Raw genomic sequence first — 26534 nt, forward strand, 5'->3', positions numbered from 1 at the left:
ATTAAAAGACATAGGGTGATGGAATGTATAAAAAAAACAAGACCCATCTGTATGCTGCCTGCAAGAGACTCATTTCAGGCAGAAAGCCACATGCAGATTGAAAAGGAATGGAGAAGCATTTATCATGTAAATAGATGTAAAAAGAAAGCCAGAGTAGTAACACTTATATTGGACAAAATAGATTTTAAACAAAGACTGTAACAAAAGACAAAGTAGGACAGCATATAACAATAAATGGGGCAATCCAACAAGGAGATATAAGAATTTTAAACATTTATGCACACAACATAGGAGCACCCAAATACATAAAACAGTTAATAACAAACATAAAGGAACTAATCGATAGTAATACAATAATAGTAGGAGACATTAATACTGCACTTACACTGATTGACAGATCATCCAAACACAAAATCAACAAGGAAACAGTTGCCTTGAGTGATGCACTGGACCAAATGGGTATGACAGATATATTCTAAACATTCCATCCTAAAACTCACCATACACTTTCTGTTCAAGTACACGAAACATTCTTCAGAATAGATCACACATTAAGACAGAAAACAAGTCTCAACAAATTAAAAAAGATATAAGTCATACCATGCATCTTTTCTGATCACAACACTATGAAACCAGAAGTCAATCACATGAAAAAAATCTGGAAAGACCGCCAATACATGAGGTTAAATAACATGTTACTAAAAAAAAGAATGAATCAACCAAGTAATCAAAGGAGAAATCAAAAAGTACACGAAAACAAATGAAAATGAAAAGACGATGGTTCAAAACCTTGAGGATGCAGCAGAAGCTGTTTTAAGAGGGAAATTTATAGCAATACAGGCCCACCACAAGAAGCAAGAAAAATATCAAATAATCAATCTAAGGTAACACCTAAGGGAGCTAGAAAAATAACAAATAAAAGCCAAAACCAGTAGAAGGAAGAAAACAATAAGCATTAGAGGAGAAATAAATGATATAGAAACTAAAAAATAAAAATTAAAAAAAAAAGGGAGAGAGAGAGAAAGATCAATGAAACTTAGAGCTGGTTTTTTGAAAAATCAACAACATGACAAACACCTGATCAGACTTATCTAAAACAAACAAACAAAACCCAAAATAGATGGAGTACTCAAAATCACAAATGAAAGAGGAGAAATAACAACAGACACCAGAGAAATATAGTAAGCGAATCCTATGAAAAATTATATGCCAACCAATAGGATAACCTAGAAGAAGTGGATAAAATTCTAGAAACATATAACCTCCCAAAACTGACATAGGAAGAAATAGAAAATTTGAATGGCCTGATTACCAGCAATGAAACTGAATCAGTAATCAAAAAACTCCTAACAAATGAAAGTCCAGGACCAGACACCTTCACAGGTGAATTCCACCAATCACTTAAAGGAGCATTAATACCTATTCTTCTCAAATGATTCTAAAAAATAGAAGAGAGAGGAAAACTTCCAAATTTATTCTCTGAGGCTAATATTACTCTGATACCAAAACCAGATAGACACTACAAACAAGGAGAGCTATAGGCTCATATTTATGATGAACATAGATGTAAAAATCATCAACAAAGTGTTAGTAAACTGAATTGAACAATACATTAAAAAATCAATCACCATGATCAAGTGGGATTTATTCCTGGGATGAGAGAGGGGTTCAATATTTGCAAATCAATCAACACAATAGATCATCAACAAGAGAAAAGACAAAAACCATATGATTAATTTAATAGATGCAGAAAAAGCATGTGACAAACTACATCTGTTTGTGATAAAAATCCTAAACAGACACTTCAACATAATAAAAGCCTTATATGAAAACCCACAGTTAATATCATGTACAATGGTGAAAAAAATGAGAGATTTTACCCTAAGGTCAGGAACAAGACAAGGATGCCCATTCTCACCGCTTTTATTCAACATAGTACTGGAAGTCCTAGTCTCAGCAATCAGACAGGAAAAATAAAAGGCATCCAAAGTGGTAAGAAGGAAGTAAAACTTTCATTATTTGCAGATGGCATGATAGTATATACAGAAAACCTAAAAGACTGCATCAAAAAACTACTAGGACTAATCAATGAATTCAGTAAGGTCAGAGGATATAAAATCAATGTACAGAAATCCATTGTATTTCTATACACTAATATTGAATCATCAGAAAGAGAAATCAAGAAGACAATCCCAGGTATAATTTCACCAAATATAATAAAATACCTAGTAATAAAATTAACCAAAGAGGTACAAGACCTGTACTCTGAAAACTATAAAACACCTGTGAAAGAAATGAAAGACAACACAAATGGAAAGAGATTCCATGTTCATGGACTGGAAAAACAAATATTGTTAAAATGCCTATACTACCCAAAGCAATAAACAAATTTAATGCAACCCCTTAACAAAATGCTAAGAGTGTTTTCCACAGAACTAGAGAAAATAATCCTAAAATTTGTGTGGAACCACAGAAGACCCAGGATAGCAAACACAATCTTCAAAAAATAAAAAGCAAAAGTGGAGATATACAATCCCAGACTCCAAGTTATATTGCAGAGCTATAATAATCAAAACAGTACAGTACTGGCACAAAAACTGATACAGTGATGAATGGAAGAGAAAAGAAAACTCAGAAATAAACCCCTAATTACATGGTCAATTAATGATCAACAAAGCAGGCAAGAATATGCAAAGGGAAACAGTCTCTTCAACAAATGGTGTTGGGAAAACTAGACAGCTACCTGCGAAAGAATGAAACTGGACCGCTTAACTTAAATCACACACAAAAATAAACTCAAAATGGATTAATGATACAAATATGAGACCTGAAACCATAAAAATCCTAGAAGAAAGCACAGACAGTAATTTCTCTGATAGCAACATCATCTTTCTAGATCTCTCTAAGGCAAAGGGAAATAAAAGCAAAAATAAATTATTAGGACCATATCAAAATAAAAAAGCTTCTGTACAATGAAAGAAACAATCAAAACTAAAAGACAACCTACTGAATGGGAGAAGATATTTGCAAATAATATATCCAATATAGGTTTAATATCAAAAACAAACAACTTATATCACTCTACCCCCAAAAAAATTCCCAAATAATCCAATTTAAAAATAGGCAGGAGACATGAATAGACATTTTTCCAAAGAAGACATACAGATGGCCAAAAAACAAGTGAAAAGATGCTTAACATTATTTATTGGGGAAATGCAAATCAAAGGCATAAAAAGATATAACCCACACCTGCCAGAAGGGCTAAAATCAAAAACTTAAGAAACAATAAATGTTGGTGAGAATGTGGAAGAAATGGAACCCTCAGGCTCTTGGTGGTAATACAAACTGGTGTAGCCACTGTAGGAAGATAGTATGTGGGTTTCTCAAATTAAAAACAGAGCTACCCTATGATGAAGCAACACACTGCTGATGCATTGACTGAAAGAATACAAAAACACTATTCAAAGGGATACATGCACTCTTATGTTTATTGCAGCATTATTTATTATAGCTAAATTATAGAAACAGACCAAGTGTCCAACAATAGACAAATGGAAAAAAAAAAGTGGTAAAAAAAAAAAATATATATATATATATATATACACACAGTGGAATATTATTCAGCCATAAAAAAGAATGAAAGCTTGCCATTTGCAACATCATGGATAGACCTAGAGAGTACAGTGCTAAATGAAATAAGCCAGTGAGAGAAAGACAAAGACTATATGATTTAATTCATATGTGGAATTTAAGAAAAAAAAAGAAATGAACAAAGGGGGGAAAAAGACAAAGCAAAAAATGGACTTAATTACAGAGAACAAACAGATGGTTCCTGGCAAGGGGGGTGGAGGGATGGCTGAAATAGGTGAAGGGGACTAAGTACACTTAACTTGATGAATGCTGAGTAATGTACAGAATAGCTGAATCACTATATTGTATATCTGAAACTAATATAACAGTGTATGTTAGCTACCTTGCAGATAAAAGACTAAAAATTAAAATACAGCACTCAACATTCATTTCCACTATTCCCATGTATCTTCTCAGGGCATGAGAAAATAAATGTGCAAATGCACACACACACAAATACACACACACATATATGTGTGTGTGTTTATGTATATACGCATGCATGCATACATATTCTGGAAAATCTCTGAAGACAAAAATATTTTCCTTAAAATTATTATTTTGCATCATTGGCCTAAATATGTCTGACTAACCTAAATAATACTCTCAGATATCTTAAGAAGAGGGAACAAATGTCCCATCCTGCTTAAGGGGAGAATTGTTTTCCTCAGGTACCTCTTACCCTAGCAAAAAAAAAAAAAAAAAAAAAAACCCACAAACTAAGCAAGGAAACAAAAAACCCTTACACACCTAAGAAAAGGACTTTCACCTTTGTGGCAAAACAAAACACATAGAACTGAAAAATATATATATGTATATATAGAGATACAGATATATATACACAAACGTGTTTTTGGTCAGTAGTTTTTTACCTGTACTCCTTTCTAGAGTGATCATATAATGTTTCAGCATAATTACTAGTACCATCCCCTTTCATTCCCCAAACAGCCCTGATTTGGTTGATATAAATTTATACTACTCACGTACCAGCCTCACTATGATCGATTACAGTATATATAATAAATGGAAATATAACTACAAAGATTGCAGCCAGAGAGCTTTATTCCTCTTCATAATAGTGTGCTACAGAATCCTGGGAGATTGAGATTTAGAAAGGAAAAATGGCAGGTACACAAGATGACTGACTCATTAACTGCCCTGTAATCTAGATCCATCACCATCATTAAGGTTCTATTTTACTTTCGTCATCCGTAGAGATAACACATAATTTTAGTATCTTCAGGATATTCCTCTAACACTTCGATAATATAACCTGGAGCCATTTTGAGTGTTATATAGTGCTTTAAATATTTTAAGTGGTTTTTTTTTTTAAGATTTTATTTATTTATGAGACAGAGAGAAAGAGAGAGAGAAAGAGAGAGAGAGACAGGTAGAGGGAGAAGCAGGCTCCATGCAGGGAGCCCGATGCGGGACTCGATCCCAGGTCTCCAGGATCACACCTTGGGCTGAAGGCTGCGCTAAACCCCTGAGCCTCCCGGGCTGCCCTGTTTTCTTAATTATAATCTAACCATTATCTATTTAGAGCATTTAGGATTGTCTTTTTCCTCTTTGATAGCTATGTATGGGTTCATGAAGATCATAATGTCTTCAGGCCATGATGTATTATACCATTTGAGTAGGATAATATTATCTTTAAAACTAGTTTTCGAGCTTAGTGAATTTTTATAGGAGGAGGAATCGTGGTATTATTTTATTCCTACAATTTCCTTAGATACCTTTCTTCTGATACAATCTGAAGTAAAGTAAAAAAGCCCACTTTACTCTCTTGAAGTCCATTTCTCCCAACAGGGAAATAGTTTCCAAACTGCTCAAAGTTTAGCTGCAAACTAAAGACATCCAGAGAAATGTCTCTAATTTTCCTGGAAACAAATGATTTCTGTTACTCAATGACTTTTTTACAACGATGAACTATACCTTCTCTATGAATGACTTAAACAAGAAAGAGGCAAATAAAAATAGCAATGAGGGTCAGATTTTAGTTTTCATCTCCCTAACATGACTAATCTCCAAAATTTTAAATTAGCTGTCAAAATTCTCACAGCCTAACTTTCCACCTACCAAAACAGTATGGCTCTCTAACCTGTTTTAGGAAGACTTTTTAATTACTTCTTAAACCCAGAACATTTGAGGCAAGAATTGATTTCACTTGGCTATTTGGCAAGGCCATCTCTTTTTCTCTTACTTCAAAGTCTGATCCTGGATAACACTAGAAGGAAGTTAACGGAATAAATACACAGAGATGCACGTTTGCCTTGTTCTTGGTCCTGCATAAAACACAGGTTTTAGTAGTTCCAAAACACTATTTGTATTATATAAAGACGCTACTTTTTCAACACGATTCTGAAGGCTTTGATACAATAGTACACTTTAAAAAATATAGCAATCGCTGTCATGGTGTGCAACTACAGGAAAGCTACTGGCATTGATAAAACTCTCCAGAAAGCCTGACTTAACCTTCTTGACTGTTGAGGAATACAGAGAAAAAGAAAACTCTTTCCATGTGGCCTCAGTTCAAAGGAGCACAGAGCCAGATGGAAATATTGCTATCAGAAGACAGGCATTTGCAACATAAGGAAGGTCAGAAAAGACAACAAACCAGCCCCCACCAACAAGGGATTCTTTCAAAAGGAGTTAGCCTCCAAGAACAGTGGTACTGGGCAAACTGTCAAGAAATTTCAGTCCTTCCCTGGTATATCTCCGGCTGAGAAATAGATATACAAACTTTCGCAGGTAACACTAGGGATTCCTTTAAAATATGGTAACCTCCAAAATGATGAGCATTATTATACCTCATTATTGCTTCAGAGTATGTAATCAAAGAAAGGTTGATGCTATTCCTGAAAGGGTTAATTCCTCACCTCTCCTTACACCTAATTAACACCAGGAAGGCTTTAGGCAAAAGGAAAAATAGGACTCCTGGGATTAAGTAATCTCATCCCTGACTCCAAAGCAAACCCAAGGAATACCTGTCAACCAGATAGAAGACAGCAGCATTTAGGATTTGCAATCTGATTTTTAAGTCCTTCCAGGGCAAAATAGTTGTGAAGGCAGGAAAGGAATTTGCTTCAGTTAAGCTTCAGATTTCTAGAGGGCCAGTAAATTAAATTCACAATCTCTCAGAAATCTAACAAGTATTTGCTTTTGCATTTAGTGGAATCTCACTAAGTTGGACTAAGGAAGAGAAAGACAAATTTTGATTTAAACAATATCTTTGGGGCAGCCCGGGGGGCTCCGCGGCTTAGCACTGCCTTCAGTCCAGGGCATGATCCTGGAGACCCGGGATCGAGTTCCACGTCGGGCTCCCGTATGGAGCCTACTTCTCCCTCTGCCTGTGTATCTGCCTCTCTCTCTTTAAAAAAAAAAAAAAAAAAAAAGAAAAAGAAAAAGAAAAAGAAAAAGAAAAAAAACAGTATCTTTAAGGAAAATGCTAAAAAAAATGCTAATGTCTTGAAACTAGATAAATAGAATGTGGCCTCAGGGGAATTAAATAATAATGACTTATAGTTAGAATATCAATTTAAAGTCAGTTTATTACTTGTTTATAAGGACAAGAAATAACAGCTAACTATATGAAAGGCTGTCACACAGTAGAGGCGGCCAGACTGTCTTACAGTGCTCCGGAAGGCAGAGTTAAGACCCATGGGCTGACATATCACAGGCTGATGCTGGCTTTCTTCTGGATATAGATTTACCATTTCCCATGAAGAAGTGAGCATCCTGTCATGAAACATGTAACACAGTCCATCTACCCACTGACCATCTCTAAGGGATGTTGAGTAAAGAATTCTGGCATTTGGTGAGATTTTGAATTAGATTAGTACTTTGATTTTTTTTTTTTAAAAACAGGAAATTTTGAAACCTTGAAATCTTACTCAGAATTTCATTATATACAACAAACAGATGGAAGAGCTGAAATGATTCCTTGGTGAGTCAAAAGTTTCACTACTCGGGAAGAACATACCATGGTTCAAATAACTGCTCTAATACTTTATTGAGGCCTTATGCTTCACAGAGAACAGAGGGAAGACTCACTCCAAGCAGTGGCCTTCTGATGGAGAATAATAGTTTCAAAGTACTAGGAATGATTATTCAATTGAAAACAAAGAAACAAAAAGCTCAGTACTGCCTGAAAATTTGTACCTTAAGTTTAATAGATTCTTTATTTTAACTAAAAGAGCTGTTAACTTCAACTTCTGGGTGAACTAACAACTATGTCACAAATTAGATTCAGAGATGTGGAAATTTTCCAGACTCAGTAATTGCAGTAGCCAGCTTCCAAGGTAGGCCCAATGGGTTCACCTCCTGGTGTTCATTCCCTAGTGTGTGGTTTCCTCCCGCATTTAATTAAGGCTTGTTAATAGAATACTGTGGATGGGATCATGTATGGTAACTGAGGCTAGGATATAAAAGGAGTCACAGCTTTCAGTCTGGTCTGTTGGATCGTTTGCTCTGATGGAAACCAGTGCCATATCCTGAGGTCACTCAAGCTTCCTTATGGAGAAGCCCAGTGACATGAGCTGAGGAATCCTACCATCAGCCATGTGTCAGAGAGATCTTGGAAGCAGCCTTTAGGCTAGCCTGATCTTCAGAAGATAGTCACCCAGCCAATATCTGACTGCAACTTCATGACAGATCCTGAGTCAGAACAGCCCCCACAAAGCTGCTCCAAAATTCTTGATCCAAATAAAATGTGAGATAGTAAATGATGATTGTTTTCAGACACAAAGTTTTGTGATAATGTGGTGTATAGCAGACACAAAGGTAATACATTAGTATCCATTTCTTAGAGATTTTCTTCTAGACCCACTAACTGTTGATGATGGATAGGAAGATGGCCTCAAACATCTACAACCATCATGAAAACATGAGACCACATTGCTTTTACACTCCTGTATCCCTAGTAATTCCCACAGTTCTTAGAGAAGTTCATGTAGATTCAATACCATTTTATTGACTAGATGAACAAATAAACAAGATTGTTGTTTATTATTCAAATATTGTCAAAAGTGAAAATGAATGAGATCACACTGAACCATTTAATAACTGTTTTATTATAAATCCCAAATTTCAATTTTAAAAAAGTAATTTTTTGAAGGAGGAGGTAGAGAATTTCCCTCAATTATTCATCAAATCTCTACAAAATATAAATAACATTAGTCTTATAGTCAGGAAAGGCATGTCTTCGTGGTCTGATTTAAACTGAAAGCTAAAGAACAATGTATGCTCTTCCCTCTGAAATGAATCTGGCTTTCCGGCTCCAGGCTAAATCCCCTTATCCTTCAAGACTCAGCATAGTTGTAACATTGATCTGCAGGTAGCCTTTTCTGATTCCTTTTGTCTGGGTTTCGTGGCACACTGCATTTGAAAGTATGGCACATCCAGTTTTCTTTTTCAAAAAATCCTTGCTGTTTTTACAAAAAAGAGTGCATGCTTATTTAAGAAGAGTAACATAATATATGGCAATGGTTACAAAATTATTCTCTTCCTGCTAATAAAGTATTTAAGTGAGTAACTGCCAAATGATAAGAACAGGTCTAAAAGCAGAAGAAGGTGCAGCTACAGGTTCTCATAGGCTTAAGGAGAATATCATATTCTACGTATGTAATAATAGAAAGACAGTTTCAAAACTTTTCTGAATGCCAAGATTCATTTCTTTATTTGTACCTTATAATCTTCCCTCCTCCTCTGGCATATTGCTTTAACTCAACTTGATGTATTATTTAATTGTATTTTAGGAAAATAATCATTTTTGCAATATGAGTGACTTTTTATTTTACTTATTTTATTTTATTTTAAAGATTTTATTTATTTATTCATGAGGGGCACACAGAGAGAGGCAGAGACATAGGCAGAGGGAGAAGCAAGCTCCCTTTGGGGAGCCCAATGTGGGACTTGATCCCAGGATCCCGGGATCATAACTTGATCCAAAGGTAGACACTCAACCACTGAGCCACCCAGGTGCCCCGAATGACTTTTTAGTCTCTGAACTTCTATCTAGACTTAAGCAAATTCACAAACAGAATATTCTGTGAGTAGGAATGAACATTTTCATATACGTATGAATTGTATACACTGATGATTACACTCCTTGTGCCCACCACCTCAGAATGAAGAATGAATATTCAGGATGCCGTAATTATTTAGATTAATAAACATTTATTGAAGACTTACTAAAGGTGAGCCATTGCTAAATGGCTAGATTTCAGATGAGGAAGGTGAGGCAGGTAAATTCTCTACTTTCTGGGAATTTACAGTTTAAGTAATTGAAAAAGGAACATATCAATTAAGGCCATGTGACCTTTATCTTAAACATTTTTCAACAGCTGGGCATCCTCTGAGATCCAGGCCATGTCAAGGGAGTTCCACCTACTCAAAAAATGGTACAGAATATTTTTCAACTAGATTAGGGCGGCTAATTGACAATAGCAAGGGAGTCTCAACTCAGGCATAGCTAGGTGTGCATTAGAGTATTTGAATTTTTAAAACTCAATCAGCATAATGATGAGAAAACTTGCTTGAACTCTTGCAGGTATTTAGGTACAATAAACACGAAAGATTGATAGAAAAAAGACCAAATCTGCCTTTGTCTAAGTAGCCACAGACAGTAGACACCAGAAGCATTTTCCCCTCACCAGTATGTGATTAAAGCCACAGTGAGCTGCCCTACACACACTTGGGCTCAGAAGTGACTTTATTAATCCTCTACGTGTCTAGCCTGCAGTAAGTGGTTCCTTCTTTCAGGTATAATATTCCTAGATATTATGTTATAAAGTGAGGAGCTGAAAAGTAAAATCACGACAGCACAGTTGTCTGTCTGGACAGGGGCAGAAATGGGGAAAGAAAATAAGAAAGCAGTGAGTAGTCAAATGCATGTATTTCCTAGGAAGTACTGCATGTGTGGGCAGTTGGGGAAGCTGATAAAAAGAGGCATTGCGAATACTTCAATTTGGTCTAACATCTAAATTTTAAAACAAACCAACTACTAAGACTCAGGACTGTTAAGGAGTATACTTCAAAAACTTTATTTTCTATTTTTTTAAAAGATTTTATTTATTTATTTATGAGAGACACACAGAGCAAAGCAGAGACATGGCAGAGAGAGAAGCAGGCTCCTCTCGAGGAGCCTGATGTGGGACTTGATCTCGGGACCCCAGGATCACGACCTGAGTCAAAGGCAGACACTCAACCACTGAGCCACCCAAGTGCCCCTCTAAGTGTTTTTTTAACTGAAACATATGTAATTCAAACATATTTCTGTATGTTCTTTAGAATCACACATGGAACATATAGTGGGTAAGAGAAATTTTGTCGGAGCATGTCTGTTTCTTTTTTAGAAAACCGTGGTTAGCCCAGCAAAAGAACTGAATCAATCCTGTATTTGTCACTGCAATAAAGCTGATAGTAATGGTCCTTAAATGGGCTTTTTGTACTCAAGAATTACGAAACCAACTTGTCACGAGTGATAACTTGAACCAATACCTAGAGAAAAGAAAATTTCAGATGGGGGAAGCCTTCTGTCTTTATTTTCACAAGTATATATTGATGTGCACATTACTTTCATTATTTCACCTAACTTGACTTTAACATGTACAAAAGACTGAATAAATAGCATACTAGGAAAAAAAAGGTAGTTTGAATCCTGATCACAGGAGGAGAGAGTAAATTTTTAAAAATGCAAAAGAATACGATTACCAAATATTTTAGAGCTAAATCATATGACTTATATGGTCTACTCAATAATAATGTAGTCCTTTACGGCTGCAAAGAACAGTCACTGAAGGAAATGCACCTATCTACATTAACTCTACCGAATTGGCAGTTAACAAGGAAATCACAGGTTTACTTCTTCCTATCCAATATGGAAATAAAGAGCTTCCTACTTGTATCTACTAAATATCCTTTTTTTTATTTACAAATGCAAAAAAAAGCAGCTTAAATTATGTACCACACGCATCCTAGAGTTTTAGTTTCAGAAGAACAATGTCGGTTATGCCGCCTCACTGTGCTATGTCACAGGTAAGGCTCACAGAGGTTAAAGGAAGTGTCCAGAGTCACTGAGCTAAGTAAGGGACAAATCCAGGGCTGGAACCTGGGGCATTTTCCATTATCCTAGGCTTGATCTAAGGTCAATGCTATCTAAGGCAACGCAGTTTTGTAGTTCTATCAACAGAGCTAGATAAAGCTACAACACTTATTCTGGTTCACACCAACAAGACCATCTGAGGTCATCATATTTCTAGCTCCAAAGCTTGATCAGCGTGTTACAGAAGCTCCATTAAACTGCAAGGGGAGGGAAAACTTAAAACACAAAACAAAACAAAACAAATAACTGTTTAGGGAAAGAAAAAAAAAAGAAGAAGAAGAAGACAAAGTTCTGTGCATCATCTGGAATGTTCATCAGCCGGGACAGACTTTGCGAAGGCAAGTCACGTGCCCAGTGGGAGTGCTACATCATTTTCTTTGTAAACTGTGCTTCCTTGGAGGGATACAGAATGCAGAACTGCCTTCTCCAAACATGGAGATGTTTGGTACTGGGAGAAGCTTTAAAAAGGGAGTTGGGAATCAGCTCCCTCACCAAGGAATCTGCTCCCCAGTAACTGGATGCACCATATTTGCAGCCATCCCCGAGGCTTGAGCAGGGCAGCGCATTTTTGTCAATCCCCTTTAATTAATCTTGCCGTGAGTCCTACGGTGGGGTGGGCGAACTCTCAAACATTAAACAGTGGAATGACTCGCAGGGTGGCTTTTCCCAAACACCCCCAACCCCAATTAAAGAGCTGTATTTGGTTTGGGTTTCCTCAAACGGCGCTCTTGTTAACACTCATCAAACACAGGAAAAATAAAACAGCAATTTAACTGCGTTCACAGTGTGAAAGGCTTGTGCAAATAATCAGCACATTTCTAACTGGTTCGTAATAGGCAGAGTGCAAAAAACAAATGACCAGATTTATACCACTGGGCAGGTCTGAAAGCAACATCACAGCTGAAATATAGTCATTGACAATTTAAAGCAAGCCTTTCAGTGAATAATTGTTTACATAACGGTGAAGAGCGCTCGCGCAGCACAACTGGGATCCATTTACAATGTGTTAAGCAAAGAACGCATGTTTACAAAAGAGTTTGAGTTCGTTTTGGGGAGAAGAGAATCGTGGCACTCATGCCAACAAAAGCAGAGCAGTATGTACAGTTAGTAAATCTTTTCTGAGCTGCAAAATCGGCGGCAAGATGTTTGAGCCCGTAAACTACGTCAGCATCAGTCACTCTCATTAAATTGGTGCGTGAAGGTAGCATTCTCAGACAGCAGGTTGCTCCATTCTCTCTCTCTCTCTCTCTCTCTCTCTCGCTCTCTCTCTCTCTTTTTAAATCAGCCAAATAATGAGCTGGGGGTGAAGTTCCTTAACCAGGCCAAGGGAAGAAGAAAACGGAATCGTCTTAAAACGGCCATCCTGGATTTAATAGCCTACCACAAAACCCTAAGCAGGTCAACTTCATGGTTCAGCAGTTCCTAAAAGCCTTGTCTACTTCTCCAAAGCTTATCGGTGACGGCTGGTATATAAGAGCTCCCAATGAGGACTGATTTATAGCACTGGAGGGCTTTGCAGTGACAAAGGAGGGCTAGGGTTCTTGAGAGCTCTCTGTATTTTTTTAGATCCCAAAAGATGATGTGGTTCTGTGATAGGAATCTCGTACACTTTACTGGTGACATAAACAGGTCACAGTGCCTGCAAAAGCTTATGTGGGAGTCAGGAGCAATTTCTCTCTCTCTCTCTCTCTCTCTCTCTCTCTTTTTCTGGGTCACAGTCAGATTTTATTGAGTCAAAGTATCTAACTGAACACAAATCATGTGATAGGACCCAAACAGTGTGCATTAAAAATGAAGCAGAATGGGGCCAGGTTTGTCTCAAGCTGGTGCTATAACAGGGATATGTTTCAGGCATCACTTGAATACAAATGAATTTTTTTTTCCCCCCGGCATTGACAAAAGTCAGGCCGGAAAAAAAAAAAGTTGAAAAAAAAAGAAACCCAAAACCACAAATCTAGTTTCATGCTGGATGTATCTGTTGTGAAGCAATATGTTGGCTAAATAGGAAAAGTCAGGTGAGTTAAAGTCTCGTGGCAGCTTGATTTAAACCATGGCTACACAAACCAGAGCCCTGTCCAGATCTCAGGAAAGTGAATTATATATAATAACACTTACAGTTTCCTAGTACTATTAGATTTGCCTTCTTACATAAATGCTTAAGTTATGATAAAAAACAGGGCCATGTCAGTTTCTTTCAGCCTCAGCACATTTGCTATTAGCATAAGAAATGCTGCTTATGGCAGAGCTAGTCGGGCTTGAAATTTCTGAATTAATGGATTTGATTTCCTCTTGAGACAAACCATCAGCCTTGCAGTAATGGAAATAGATATAGTTGGTAAAACAAATAAAAAGCTGGCATGCAGATAAAATGGGTTTCAGTTTAAAATAGTAATGTTGTAATTGAAGTGAACAATTACAGGGTTGCTCCTAGGCACAAAAGAAATACCATGAAAATGAAGTAATGTTTTTGTTAAGTATAGTCATTTCATGAAAATGTAGAGCTGCAGATGTCATTGTCTGCCAAAGGGAAAACTATACTTATTCTTCTATACAAAGATCATTTAATAACATTTGGCTAATTTTAATAATAATTGCTAATATTAACCCTATATTTCACTAGGAGTTTGAAGACAAAGAGTCCCTGCCCCCGCCTGTTCTTTCCTTTCAGTTTGGTAGAGAGCCAACAAGAGCAAGTTCCTGTAAAAAGCTATTGGCAAGGAACTATCAGAAATCCCCACACCGGCATCAGCCTTCTCCTTTTAATGTCTTATTTCTCTTTCTTTGTCAAGCATCTGTTATCAGAAATGGAGCCTGTTAGCTGGCAACTGGAGTGGCAGGAGGGAGTGAGGATAAAGGAGGGGGTGGGGTGGAGACTGGGAACCCCAGGACAGGAAAGTAAGCTCTGGAATGTTCAAATCTGATTGAATCCCTTCCCTGTGTGTGTGTGTGTGTGTGTGTGTGTGTGTGTGTCTGTTTCAACTTGTCTGTGAACCATATGAAATTCAAAACAGAAACTTCCATTTTTAGAACTTGAAATCCTTTCATGTTCATACACACACAAACTGAGGCAGCCAAGGCCACAGGATGTCACGAGAAACATAAGTGTCTCATTGAGTCTGCAAAGGCAGTGACACAAATTCACTCTAACAAAATGCTCAGCTGGGTCCCAGCCTACCACGTGGCCCTCCCTCCCACTCCTCGGTTTTATTGCAGCGCAGGAAGAGACACGCACTCTGTTTCCTCCTCAGGTTTTAGGAATTAAAACAACACTGTCGCTCTGCAGAATTTTATTTGGAAATGCACCGCGCTTTGTTCCCTACAACGCTGACTGCTTGCACACAGCCTTTTTTTTGGCTCATTTGGCATCTTTTATCAGAGGGAAGCACTCTTCCCGGGGTTGGTGTTTTTTGTTTTTTTTTTTTTTTTTTCCTCCCCCTGTATTGCAGCAGAGGAGTGAGAAAATGAAAGGCCCCCTAACAAAGGATTGAGCTGTGACTTCTTAAGAGAAAAGGTTAAATCGACCGGCTGTGTGTCTCCGAGTGAGACGGGAAGAAGGGCCACTTCCCTTTTTACTCCGTTGGAATAATTCATTTCCTAACGCGGCCTACCTGTGACAGGCACAGGTGACCTCCCAGCCTGCTAAGCTCGGATGATTTCCCCTTCCCGTTGCCCAAGTACAACTCCTGCCAGAAGACAAATGTACTGCAAGGCGGAGACATATCCGTGGTGCCGAGGCAAAGCAGCCTGTCTACATATGTCATTTTAAAGCCTAGCGTGGAGATTTTACTGCTTTCTTCACACTCTCACACTTACATAAATACACCCACACGGTACAGGCAAGTCCCCGAGACTCCCAAGCGTTTCTCTTCCATTAGGAGACATTTTAAAACAAATTAGCACCCTCCCCAAAAGCCCATTGGCCTAAAATGTGTTTATTACTTTGTTTGCTGTTTCAAAAGCTCTTCCTAAAGGCTTCAAATAAGACCGGGGAGTTCCTGCAGAATGAAGCACACCCCTGTCTGTTGAGGAACATACACATCTGACAAAGACTTAAATCTTTCCTCCTCTTCTTTTTTTTTTTTTTTTTTTTTTTTTTCCCCTCTTGACACAGCGGCTGGTGACACATAAATGTACTTTTTTCTTTTGACAGAGTAATAAAAATCTCATTATCTCTGAATAGGCAGCAATTTCGTTATCTAATCTTTTTACCAAAAGGTTAGTTAATTAATCAGAAACAAATCCTGATTATTATTTCAATAGAATTAGAAAGACAAATCACCAGAGTACAGCTAAATAGGGCAGGCCTGCGGTTTCACCTGCCTCATTGCCATGCACACCCCGTGATTGTCAGGGCTCCTCCAGGCAGACAGCCTTAGGAACAGCAGCCAGCAGATGGCTGCTCCGAGCGGCCAGCCTGCCTCTGCTCTAATGCCTGTGATCCCATTACCTCACTGAATCCGTTACCAGGGTAACTGTTAAATTGCTGTGAAAGGCATGGTAATAAAGTAACCTGTCACATTGGCAATAAAAGGAGCAGAATTTTCCTGTTCACTGAACTTTGCAGCTCATCAATACTCACTTGATGGAGAAATTCGCCACTACTCCGGGGTCCGCCGCAGGAATCTTTCCATAAGGCTTCTGAAATGCAAACTAAAGTTCATGTAAACACAAGAAAGATATAATTAAAAGCTGGATTCTTAGCTGCACAGAGCTCACGCTTCCCTCTTTTCTGTGGAAGGTTATGGAGGCTTGAAGAACATCAGATCGCTTTCTTTGTTGTTGTTTTTTTTAATTTAAAGCGTGCTAGACAAAAATAACCTTTGCTGGTGAAAGACAGCTGTGATTAATTCAAGACTGGGAAAACAAAGCACAAGGGGAAAAAAATCCCTTGTTCCTAAAAATCTGTCTTTTTCAGATCCTATCTTATTGGCTGTTTTCATTAAAGGGTCATGGTACTTTAAAAATTATTTGGATTTGAGCATTTAACAGTAAGAATGGAAAGCCTCGGTTTTAACAAGCATGAGGAGTTGAAAACAACAATCTCCCCACCCCTCCTTCCCAGCCCAGCAGTTAGGGTCCATCAGCTGTAACTGCAAAGAGATAAACGTATGCTGAATGGATGCATATGACTTTGTCCCCACCGCACCCCCCCCCCTTCTGTAAATGCCCTTCAAGGGTTTCTGTGTCAAGGATTCTAGCGGTGACACCATCAGACACAAGATTTGCTACAATTAACTGAGGTGCTTTAAGGTAAGAAACGAGAACAGCAAACACTCAGCACTAAAGGAGAAGAAATAAATAGAAACCCCCATTTATTTCAATTACATTTTGCAGCCAGCCCTATGAACATACATGGAAAGTGGGATATATCTATCTAGCCCTCATTATTAGCCATTTGCAGACTTCATGCTTTTGGCTCCATTTGGCGCTGTCATTAATTAGGCGGTATTAACCTTAGAATGCGTTAGAGCTTGCCTATTGAAATAACTTTGGACACGCTTTTTTCTCTCTCCCTCCCTTTGACTTGCAAGTGCTTATAGCTTGTTATTGAAAAACTGACAGTATTTCTTTGACTAGCCGGCAGCAGACGTGAACCATTCTTCTAGTGGTAGCTACAACCCATGAAAGAGTCATCTTCATTACAGATTGCTCAGCATGGGATCACAGCCGAGCGTCTTTGGCTGGCCACGTCCGGTAGGGTCTTGGATTGGTGTCTTAGAAATGATGGTGCTTTTCAGAATGAGGTAGCAATGTGCCGCACATGGAAAAGTGGATGAGATTTCAGCCAGAATCAGGCAAATGAAGGCTCTGGCTTTGTGATAACCAAATTTGTTTAAAATATGAAATGTTTTCTGTCCTGTTGAAAATAACTCTTAAACGTGTGTGTGTGTGTGTGTGTGTGTATATATACACACACACACACACACATATGCAAACACACACATACACAATCATGCATGACATAATTTGTAAAATGTATATTTTACTGATGATGCTAAGTAGCAGAGAAAGTAGAATTGCAGAGGTGGCTGCTTGTAAACAACTTTCAGCCCACAAATGGTATGTTATCACTCCTATGAAGGTTTCCATGGGTGTCAGGAGGGGAGAAAGTCTTTTTTTACCCTACAGATTACCTAAATAAATTTGGAAGAACATGATATAATATAAATAATCACCAAATATGAACTAGGCCTTTAGATCAGATTCCATAAATACCGACAGAGCCGGTGCATTGGGAGTAGAAAATGAAAGATGGTGACATTGTGGTCAACTGGATAATCCAGTTCCTCTCTAAAGATAACAATATTCATTACTCAACTGTCTTCCATTATTTCCATGTAGCTGAGGCAAGTTCACTGCTGTCAAAATATTTCGACTTTCAAGAAAATCCTCAATTATAAGTTTTATTAGAACATTCCTATTTTCGAAATCCAACTGTATTAGTTTGCTAGGACTGCCATGACAAAGGACCATAGACTTGGGTATACTAAAATACAGAAATCTATTTTTTCACAATTCTGAAGGCTAGAAGTTTGAGATCAAGGTATCAGCACTGCTGATTTCTTCTGAGGCCTCTCTCGGTTTTGCAAATGCTTCTCCCTGTGTTTTCTTCACAGAGTCACTCAGTGTCTGTGTACTCATGTTCTCTTCTCAAAGGATGCCAGTCACATTGGATTAAGGCCCACCATAATGACTTCATTTTAACTTAATTATCTCTTTGAAGACCTTATCTCCAAATACAGTCACATTCTGAGGTTCAGAGGGTTAGGCCTTCAATATATGATTTTCGTGGAGGACACAATTCAGCCTAAAACACCAGTGGAGGTCCAGACACAAGTTTACTGTAAGATGAATCCTGACAATTATACAATGCTTACAATGTAAAAGCAACTTATTTATGGGCCATTTTAACTTCTTAACTTACTGAAATCTCACAGTAACCCCATAAGGTAGACAATACTATGATCTCTCTTTTATAGATGAGACATGAAGGGAGAGAGACTAATTCACTCATGCAGTATCTGGTAGAGATAGAATTAAAATTCAAGCAGTATCTGATGTTTCTGCTTGGACAGGACAGAGCTGTCCTCATGAGAAAATGCCCTACTTGGACCCAGGAACTGTAAAGGAGAAGCACCTAACTGATGAAAGAGTCGGGACGCCAGGCTCAGTGGGTAAGCGTCTGCCTTCGGCCCAGGGCGTGATGTAATGATCCTGGGGTCCCGGGATCGAGTTCCGCATCGGGCTCCCTGCATGGAGCCTGCTTCTCCCTCTGCCTGTGTCTCCCTCTCTCTCTCTCTGTGTCTCTCATAATAAATAAAAAATAAAATAAAAAGAGTCTTGTAACCCCTAGAAACACACACACAGACACACAAAAAATAAAATAAAATAAAATAAAATAAAATAAAATAAAATAAAATAAAATAAAAAACAAACAAACAAAAAGCCCCACAAAAGAACAAAAAAGCCCAAAAAACAAATAAACAAACAAAAAAACATAAATCATCCTCCTAAGAACTGGCTTCTATAAATGTCATATGGATGCGTACCTATTTTTATACCAATGGGTCTTGCCCGGTCTTTCTGTTGCACCAACTGGATTTGAAGTAACAAAGCAGTCTTTATCATCTAGAGAAGGTCCAGAGACTGAAGGAAAGCAATGTTTGATTAACTTAGCACTCTAGTGCAAAATAGATCAGCATGAGTCTCTGGGGATCTGGGATAATCACCAAGACAAAGTTGGAAAACTTCTGGAAGCACTATAATTTGTGTTTGTTTTGGCTATTGTTGCTGCTTACCCCTTCAGCCACCATTAGTGTGAAAAGTGAAACTGAAAAAAGTCTCGGCCTATTTATTTTCCAGATTTCTAAAGAAGGAATAACTTGGAGATCACATCGTATTTGGAAGTTACTCTTAGGAGACCAGGACCATAAGACTCATAGGTAGCCCTAAGGAGTAAAACTCTGCCCAGGAGCTTTACATAAAACTCAGAATTCTGTAAGAAAGAAGTTGGGGTTTTAGTATTGGTAGCTGAGGCTCAACGAGATGAAGAAAACTTTGGGCACCTTCCTATTTGTTCTCTCTCTCTCTCTCTCTCTCTCTCTGTACCTCATAGGGTAAAGCAATATAAAAAAATTTTTTTTCACATTTTCTCTTCCTGTTACAATGAAATGAAGCAGTTTCTCCACAGGACTCATTATGCCTAGTTAACTGATTTTCCTAACCGGGCATTTTGGAAAAACATTTGAGCTCTGTGAACTTTTGGATGTTTTTCTCACTGCAGACTTGAGAGGCACACACCCACTGATTTTTGTATTTTTAGGCTATGTTATTTGAACACTGATTAAAGCAATTTTTTTCATGCCTTCTATTGACATATAATTTTCTTCCCTGAGTCATTTTTCTTCACTTCTCCTATACTTGCATTGAGACCTAACAGGTTGAAACTGCAATTCTATGTGGAGCATCTGAAACTTAGCAGTGTGAGGCTATATGTAAAAATCGTTCATTATCACAGGTCCAAACTGGAGCACCCTAATGGTGATGCCTAGCAACTTAGAGCAAGGTTTCTTCTCCTTAATGTGAGAAAAGACATTCAGTCTTTTCTGCCAAACAGTTATTTGATCATCCAAATCAGCATTTGCTCTAACTTGGCTGAAATCATGTCAGAGACTGAAGAGGAAGAAGCCTGAGGAAGGTGGGAGGGAACAAGTGAGACAGTTTTGATTTGGCATAGTAACCTAAGATACAGAGGGGTTTTCTAACTGCATTTCTTCCCCTCAAATGCTCTTTGAAACAAAGTGCCCTAAAAAATAAAAACAAAAACAAAAACAAAAAACAAGCTGTGTTTACTAGCTCTTAATATATTGCAATCGGCATGGGTGTTCTCCTAGTCTGTTATTTGTCAGTACCACAATTTAGTCACAAGGTAACAAATTATCTCTAGGGTTTGGAACAAGGTTGATGTTGAAACATCTCAGCTACCTGCTTACAAGTTTTCAAAACAGAATAGCTATGCACCCAAGTAAGTAGCTGAAAAGCAGATTCATGGATGTATATGTGTGTAAAGACTAGAAATGTATTATTATATTATTATAATATATTTGGTCACTTCTGGGTAGCAGGATTATAAGTAATTTTTCCTTTAATCTATGTTCATTTCTTATTCTCAAGCAGTAGATAACAGATGTGAATGTAGATGACGTCCACATCTATATTTCCAGCCTCAACATCTTTAGCTCTTAGCTGTTTCCTTCTCTCATCTAGCTATCCTAACCTGGAAAACTCAAAAGATTCTAAGCTGAACTCTTTATAGGATCCAAAGATTCCTGTTTCCCTTATTTCTGTTCATATAACCATATTCCTTTCAGCTACTCAGATCTATAGGCTGGTGAATCTGAAGTCACTGTTGGTTTCTGGTCTCTTGCCTCTCATAAGTGATCAGTCAAGTCTAGGGGGTAGTGTCACTGCAGGATCTATACATTACAGTCTTTCCTCGTATTATCTGCAGGACTAATACCCCTATTCTTTATCATTTCTTACCTAACTCCCATGTGAGAGATCAATTAGCCAACTGGCTCTATATTTTTAAAATATATTTTCCCTCTCAAGTTATGATATCTGTAAAGAGTTTTATAAATAGCTCTGTCATAACCTCAGTAGGGGGTAATTAAACATATTATATAAAGTATTTTTCTTAGATGTGCTAAATAATGATGAGTAGTGCTCCCAATCTGTAATTTTTTTTTTTGAAAATTATAGACATTTTGAGCAGTAATCTTCATCCAGGATAATTAATTCTATATAAAATTTAATTCCAATTAGTTCTAGTGCGCTGTATCTGGCATTCTAAGATTTTTTTTTTTTTATTTTACAGTTTTTTACTAAAACTTCCATTAAGATAGTTGAACAAAAGATTAAAGGAAGTTCATCCATACAAAGTTAGTAATAGTAAAGTAATTGAAATTACTTTAATTTTCAGTGGGTTTGATAAAGGAAGATGAATTTATTGAGAATCAACGACAGACATAAAATGGATTATGACATGGCAAACACAGTCCACATGAATTGTTACAGCCATCTTGGTAGAAGAGTATCTGATCCATATAAGTTTTATTTATGAAAATCTGAGTCAAGTCATACATTGCCTTTTCTATCCTAAGGAGCTAATAACAAGGGATTTTTTTTAAAGTATTTTATATTTGTCACACTGAAAACCTTCTTAATTAAGAAAAAATTTAAATCATTGAATTTTTCAGAAATTCAAAGTTTATATAATAATCAAATACAGCAGATATTCTGGTAACTTCCTATGTCTCTAGGGGCTATTAAGCAGGCAAGAAGAAATATATCCTTCCTGTGGGATACACTTCCAACTTTCTCAAGGAAAATATCAAAGGAACATGTATCTATTTTCCTGCGCAGAATCTGCTGACATCATCTGAATACAATGAAACCACAAAAGGCAGATCTTTTTCCACACTGATTAAAACTTAGCTAAAAGGAGACGGTAATTACTGAATTCCATCCTACCTTAAATTTCCCACACTTTGCATTCAGAATTTAAACATAAATATTATTTACAAAACCAGTGAACTGTTCAAATGCAACTTATTTCTCCTTCTCTCTCTCTCTCTCCCTCAAACATAAAAACAAAAATCTTTAGAATTCTTCAAAATTCAATCTGGTAATGATAATTGGGTTAAGATCACATTTAGAACAATCTTTTATTGAGAAATGTTTCCTATTTCTCTTTGACAGTGCAGAAGTCCAAAATGGATAAATAAAACAAGTTGGAGAAAAAGAAAAAAAGCAACTCCACAAAACATGCTTGCGGCTTTTGAGAAAATTGCCTTGGGGTTCTTATTTATTTATTAAGATTTAAAAAAATGGTAGGAAACTCTAATTGATGATTTGCTTTTCAGGATATGAGTGAATTCTGACCAGACTACTTTCCATTAACTGATATTTCAAGTTTCACTTCTAAGGGATGCTGATAACCAAGCTTTCTATTTTCAGAAATGTTTTCTCACAGCAACCCACCTTTAAAATTTATGGAGATCTTGGCTGTGTGCAAATAGTTCTTTCTACGTGTTAACTCTGCAAATTACTGCTTGGCAGCTATGTTTTTTTACTGTCATACTTACATGTAATAGAAGTAGAAGTCCATGGACATCTAGGATTAGAGGTATCTCAACCTATGTGGAGGCATCTCACTTGTTCCCTCATATCTAAGGGTAACTGGTATGGATTCTAGAGGCTAGTAAAGCAGCTTAAACATTATTTTTCTACTTTAGCTACTTATTCGAAAAGGTGCTAGAAATAATCAGGAGCAAGATCTTAGAAGGAAAAAGGATAATAAAGCCTCTAATGGTTTCAAACATAAGTAGTGCCAATATTGTGTGTGTGTACAGAAAATTTATATTTTAAAATCATGCATATGGAAAAGCATCCATATTCTTTATTCACTATATGGTGTTAATTTATATTTGTATTATGCATTTGAGAAACTAAAGTACATACAGTGCTTCGGGCTCAAAAGAATTCTGATTATTAGTGATTCTAAGGGTTGTTCATAATAGTCAACACTGAATGGAAAGAAAAAGAAACCTTATTTCTTATTGGCTCTTCTGTTTTACATTTGCTTTTGAATTCGAATTCCAGTTCCCTAAAGAAATGAGATGTGTCAAGTAGTACTTTAAACACAGCCTCTTAAAAACATAGGGAATGATTATTTCAGCAAGTTTTACTTTTCAGCAGCAACATATGCAGTGGCAGCTGTGTATCGGAGCTTGGAGACCAGGGATCCTTTGGAACCCAATAAGGAAACTGTGACTTGCATGCAAAGTGCAAAGGAATCGCTTTTGCCTCATTCTGAATTATGCTGAGACTTCAGGGGGATAAAAGAGACAAACATATTGCAGTTTCAATCTGATGATCTTCTACAGAAAGCTAAGCAAATTAAGATGAAATTAATTATATGAAACTATCCCCCACCCCCACTTCCTGTGAGTATATTGCAGCAGGCAGTATGTAGTATCTAGTTATGTTTCTTGCTCATTAAATAGTATCATTTTCATTGTGTCTTCTCAACATTATCAAAAAAGTCAAGGCCACGGTGAAAGATCAAGGGGAAAATTTATTCTTCAGGTGTTGACTGTGTTCTGAAGTCACTCAAGCATTGCTCCATAGCTCTGTGGCAGCCTCAGAACATTCTATTCAATTACAGGCTGCAGCCATGGGGGATCATGTTTTAATCTGTGTATAAACAAAGGGATAAAATAAAAACAGCACACTTACAAATTCTAAAGATGCTGCTTTTATAGTCTGATATCAGGAATTATTGCAATCATATTACTTGCTTATGGGGAGGAATAGGGCAAACATGCATGTAAGGCCCTCAGGCATCCTCCTTTAGAAATGACATACAATTAACATGAAAATAACCACCCTGTAGTAGCAAAAGGAAGAAATCTATGAATATCATATAGTCATGTAGTTAATGTTAACTTTCATGTATTAAAAGATGCACATTTGCATATTATTGCCTTTCTTCCTGTTGCCTGAAAAGAGAAAAGGAATCAGAAAAGGTGAGTTCCACTTTTAACGCACGGTCTAATCCCATTTTAGGTAGGCTTCTGGAATCTGAAAGAGATCCCATAATTCTGCATGGCTGGTTTTTTTCAAAAATGAAAATTGCTTTGGGGAGAGAAGTTTGCCACAGTGTGCTAGCATCTAGACACAAACAAGAGCCCATAAAAATCCCCTCACAATTCTAATGACTTGTGGTAACCCACCTGCCAGCCACCTGAACCATTTAGCACACCTCAATAAAAACTGTATTACTTTAACATTAAATGTGATTAAGGCTTTATGCTGGCATTTAATTAAAGCTCTCTGCATTTTGTTGCCATTGCATCTCCCGTGAGCATCAGTTTTGCATGTTTTTAAAAGAATAACATACTAATTTAAGATATCCAGGAAACAATACTAGAAATGGTATAACATAGCCTATAAAAGATTTTTTTTCACATTTGTTAGGACAAAAACAAATCTTTTACTGGCCTCTATTTCCTTGCACTGTACCAAATGAAGGAGAATTCTCCATCAGAAGATGATCCAGTCTGCAGTGCTGGCATACTCGTGTTTGACCGTGGACGATTGAGAGGCTGATTTTTGCATGACTTTTTTATCCCTCCACCAGGAATGCTATATTAATTTAAATTCTCATGAGAAAAAAAAAAGTCTATATAACAAGATAGATGCATGATTGGATGACCTTCCTCTCACTGCCCCCTGGACAGGTCAAAAGTGGTAGTAATTCCTGTTACTGTGAAACAATCAATCAACCAGTTCCTTTAGAATAGGACCACTGTGACTGTGAACTTCTATCTCTAGCAGAGAAGTGAGAATGCCCTCATGTTTGGCAGACACCTCATCAATGCTGAAATCAACAACTAGACAGATTGGGAGACATCAGCCATGCTGGGTGCAACCTTCCTACCTTTAGTACCCATCATCTTGACTAGAAGAACACAGGTGTGCTGGGCTTGGGTCTCACCTCGGGTCTGTCAGACCAATTAGCTGGACGATGTTTGTGGAAGTCTAACAGGCAAGAAAATGAGATCAATGCATGTCAATAATTCATTGTGAAATGATCTCAGCCCTCACCGAGGCTTGCATTTGGTCCCTTCCAAACTGTAGGGAATGGAACACGTGGGGGAGATTGTCCAGAGATACGTTTTGATATTCTGAGGCTAAGAACTTAGGGGATGTACTTCAAATGACTGTATGGAAAAAAAGGAGACTATTCAATTCTGTTCGCGGTATATATAATTGGAAAACATTTCATCTCAGTATCTATTTCTCTTATATATATGTGTATGAGATAATGCTAATATCTATAGTTGATACATAATATGAATGACATAAATTAGTATAGGCATAAATGAATACTAATGCCTAGGCTGGATAGAGAAAATGAGTGATTTGACTTGCTTTATTGATTGGTTTACAAATTATGTTTACTGTCATATAGAAATTGTGGCTGCCTTGAACACAGCTAGTTAATTTGCTACATTAATCTGATAGCAACAGAGCTTAATTTCGCTGAGCCCTATCCAAAGTAAATATGCCTGGATTCTCCACCACTGGTAGTTCTAAAATGTTTCCACTTCAGCAAAACTATTAACATCTACTGCCCTAAAACATCATAATTATTGCAATCACCCCCAACCAGGACATTTAATTAGTATTTCCAGGTAGAGGAGGGTATAACTTTAAGTATAACTTAAACTTTTCAGCATGGCTTCAGAATCTCAAAAATCGCTGCTTAAAGAAAACTTGTAATTCAAAAGTACCTATTCAAGATCTTGCTATAAATAAATTTTCTATATCTGTCTTATCAGCAGATGGAGTTAGGGGAGAGGCATGTGGCTGGGGAAGGATGGTATAAAACTGACTCAAGTATATAAAAGACCACTTTTATGAGAAGTTGGAGATAGCCTCTGAAAAATCTTTACTTATAAGCAATCTGCGACCTTTGCCCTTCCTGTTGAAAACCTCTGTCGAATATACACCACAAAAGAAATACTCTCATCAAAAACCCAAACCCTTGAGCTTTGCTCCGTAAGTACAGAAAATGCAATCCAACTTCTTTTGGTTGACGTATTGATAAAAATTGGGAAGTAAACCTTCCGTGAACTTGTAATTAGTTTACCATGCAAAGTGTTGACAAAAGCTTTAGTTCAACACCCTGGATTTCCCCCCTGCTTGGCTGAATGAGAACAGTTCCTAGTGG

At 37.3% G+C, this 26534-nt stretch overlaps 1 long non-coding RNA gene across 1 annotated transcript in view; it reads right to left on the minus strand.

Moving 5' to 3' along the window:
• Window positions 1-16635, minus strand: part of LOC106559535 — a 167768-nt gene extending 151133 nt beyond the window's left edge. The window contains exon 1 of the long non-coding RNA XR_005366612.1: window positions 16314-16635. This is a non-coding gene — a long non-coding RNA (uncharacterized LOC106559535). The remainder of the gene's footprint in view (window positions 1-16313) is intronic.
• Between the last annotated feature and the right edge of the window lie 9899 nt (window positions 16636-26534).

The sequence above is a fragment of the Canis lupus genome, chromosome 11, assembly GCF_011100685.1.
Source record: "Canis lupus familiaris isolate Mischka breed German Shepherd chromosome 11, alternate assembly UU_Cfam_GSD_1.0, whole genome shotgun sequence".
In the NCBI taxonomy this organism is placed as follows: Eukaryota; Metazoa; Chordata; class Mammalia; order Carnivora; family Canidae; genus Canis; species Canis lupus.